Source organism: Trichechus manatus, unplaced genomic scaffold (genome assembly GCF_000243295.1).
Source record: "Trichechus manatus latirostris isolate Lorelei unplaced genomic scaffold, TriManLat1.0 scaffold00020, whole genome shotgun sequence".
NCBI lineage: Eukaryota > Metazoa > Chordata > Mammalia > Sirenia > Trichechidae > Trichechus > Trichechus manatus.
Window position 1 is genome coordinate 12,840,332 of NW_004443956.1, and position 3,715 is coordinate 12,844,046.

A 3,715-nucleotide genomic window follows, 5' to 3' on the forward strand; every position below is an offset into this window, starting at 1 on the left:
TCACTGACCTCCTACTTTACCGAACATGATGTCCTTCTCCAGGGACTAGTCCCTCTTGATAACATGGCCAATGTTGGTGAGACAAAGTCTCGCCATCCTCACTTCTAAGGAGGACTTTGGCTGTACTTCTTCCAAGATAGATTTGTTCATTCTCCTGGCAGTCCACATCATATTCAATAATCTTTGCCAACACCATAATTCAAAGATATCAATTCTTCTTCAGTCTTTCTTATTCATTGTCCAGCTTTCACACGCATATGAGGTAATTGCAAACACTGTGGCTTGGGTCATGTGCACCTTAGTCCTCAAAGTGACATTTTTGCTTTTTAATGGTTTAAAAGAGGTGTTTTGCAGCAGATTTGCCCAATGCAATACGTCTTTTGATTTTTTGAGCACTGCTTCCATGGGCGTTGATTGTGGATCCAAGTAAAATGAAATCCTGACAGCTTCAATCTTTTCTCCCTTTATCATGATGTTGCTTATTGGTCTGGTTGTGAGGGTTTTTGTTTTCTTTATGTTGAGGTGTAATCCATACTGAAGGCTGTAGTCTCTGATCTTCATCAGTAAGTGCTTCAAGTTCTCTTTGCTTTCAGCAAGCAAGTTTGTGTCATCTGCCATCTGCATATTGTAGGTTGCTAGTGGGTCTTCCTCCAATCCTGATGCCACATTCTTCTTCGTATAGTCCAGCTTCTCATATTATTTGCTCAGCGTACAGATTGAATAAGTGTGATGAAGGGATACAACCCTGATGCACACATTTCCTGACTTTAAACCATGCAGTATCCCCTTTTTCTGTTCAAACGACTGCCTCTTTGTCAATGTACAGGTTCAGCATGAGCATAATTAAGTGTTCTGGAATTCCCATTCTTTGCAATGTTATCCATAGTTTGTTATGATCTACATAGTTGGATGCCTTTGCGTAGTCAATAAAACATAGGTAAACATCTTTCTGATATTCTGTGCTTTCAGTCAAGATCCATCTGACATCAGCAATGATATCCCTCATTCCACATCCTCTTTTGAATCTGGCTTGAATTTCTGGCAGTTCCCTGTCAATGTTCTGTTGCAACAGTTTTTGAATCATCTTCGGCAAAATTTTACCTACCTGTGATGTTAATGACGTTGTTCGGTAATTTCTGCATTCAGGTGGATCATCTTTCTTTGTAATGGGCACAAATATGGATCTCTTCCTGGCCAGGTAGCTGTCTTCCAAACTTCTTGGCATAGATGAGTGAGCACCTCCAGTGCTGCATCTGTTTGTTGACACATCTCAGCTGGTATCCTGTGACTTCCTGGAAGCTTGTTTTTCACCAATGCCTTCAGTGCAGTTTGGACTTCTTCCTTCAATACCATCAGTTCTTGATCATACGCTACCTTCTGAAATGGTTGAATGTCGACCAATTCTTTTCGGTACAGTGATTCTGTGTATTCTTCCATCTTTTGATGCTTCTGTGTTGTTCAATATTTTGCCTGTAGAATCCTTCGATATTGCAACTTGAGGCTTGAATTTTTTCTTCAGTTCTTTCAGCTTAAGAAATGCTGATTGCTGAGTAGCATCTGGGGTCTTAAAATCTTGTGAGAAGTCATCTAAAATATTCTACTTGTCCCACATCGTCTGTAGCAAGGGAGAATGAAGAAAACCAAAGACACAAGGGAAAAATTAGTCCAAAGGACTAATGGACCACAACTACCACAGCCTCCACCAGACTGAGTCCAGCACAACTAGATGGTGCCTGGCTACCACCACCGACTGCTCTGACAGGGATCACAGTAGAGGGTCCCAGACAGAGCTGAAGAAAAATGTAGAACCAAATTCAAACTTACAAAAAAGGACCAGACCTACAGAGACTGGAGAAACCCAAAGACTATGGCCCCTGGACATTCTTTTACTCGGTACTGAAGTCACACCTTAGGGTCTCCCTTCAGCCAAAGATTTTCATTCATTTCCACTGCCATCGAGTCAGTTCCGATTCATAGCATCCCTAGAGTACAGAGTAAAATGCCCCATAGGGTTTCCAAGGAGTGGCTAGTGGATTCGAACTGCAGACCTTTGGTTAGCAGCCAAACTCTTAACCACTATACCACCAGGGCTCCAGCCAAAGATTAGACAGGCCCATAAAACAAAATGAGACTAAATGGGCACATCAGCTAAGGGGCAAGGAGGGCACAGGAAAGCTGGTAACAGGGAACTCAAAGTCGAGAAGAGGAGAATGTTGACATGTCGTGGGGTTGGCAAAAAATGTTACAAAACAATATGTGTATTAATTGTTTAATGAGAAACTAATTTGCTCTGTAAACCTTCATCTAAAGTACAATTTAAAAAAAGAAAGAAAGAAATGCTGAACATGTTCTTCCCTTTTGGTGTTCTAACTCCAGGTCTTTGCACATTTCATCGTAATACTTTGTCTTCTTAAGCTGCTCTTTGAAATCTTCTGTTCCGCTCTTTTACTTCATCATTTCTTTCTTTCGCTTTAGCTATTCTATGTTCAAGAGCAAGTTTCAGAGTCTTTTCTGACATCTGTTATAGTGAAATATTAAACTTACAAACGGCTAAGAGGAAAATAAAAAGTTTTTATTGAACGATAAAATAACATTTCATGAAATGGGAAATCACATATACATCCAGGCCAGTGGGATGCTAAAATGTTCCGCTTTGCAAGGAGGGAGCGGACTTTTTATTAGGTGAGGCAAACAAAAGATTGTGCTCCCAAGTGTAGGAAATGTATAACAAAGATATACAAGGGGTTGGCAAGTTAGAAACAAGCTATAGACTTTCTTAACATAAACTTTTATCCTAACGTTAATTTCTTTATTTCCCAACACAACTTGACTAAGGCAATATTTCTAAAGCAAGCTGTAGAATCGTTTTTGATGTGGAAGTTCAGCAATGAATTGCAGGCCTAGTCAAACTCAAATGAAGTTCTTGAAATGTAAAAATAACCATTTGGTTAGGAAAGAATTAACTCTAAATCTGAAGTCTTTTTGAAATGTAAACATTTCTTGTCTTGGCTAAGAGTGCGTTAGGGTTTGAGAGCAGTTAAGATAGCAAGTGAAGTAAAGCCTTTTGAAATGTAAATATTGTTAACAGGCACCAGGCAAATCTTTATTTAGATGAGAAGTTCTGGCTTTTGTCTTTCAAGTAGTGAACTTTGACAAAAGGTTAAATGATTTCTTTAGTAGAATAGTGAAGAGACATAGTGAAGATTTAGATGTGGCAGATAGCGTGTTTAGATTTTACAGTAGAAATGAAAATCTTCGTTTAATTCAGAATGAAGTTTCTTAAGTTATGTCTGAAGTCACCTAATTCAGATATGCCAGCACCTCAGATTCTAAAATTTACATACACACATACATTTTGGTCTTTTCTTTCTTTCCTGTCTTTTTAATGACCTTTTGCCTTCTTCATGTGTGATGTCCTTGATGTCAACCCACAACTTGTCTGGTCTTCGGTCATTATTGTTCAATGCGTCAAATCTATTCTTGAAATGGTCTCTAAATTCAGGTGGGATATATTCAAGGTTGTATTTTATTTTGGGCCTGATCAGTTTTCACATTTATGTTAATCAATGAGCCATGGACTATATTATGATTATTTGTCCTTTCTGCCACAACTTTTTGTTTACTCTAGATATAATCATTGTCTTGCATTTTCTTTTGCTTGGTTTTCTGTGTATTTATCATTATTTTATTGCCAAATTCTCCCCCAGTTGTATAA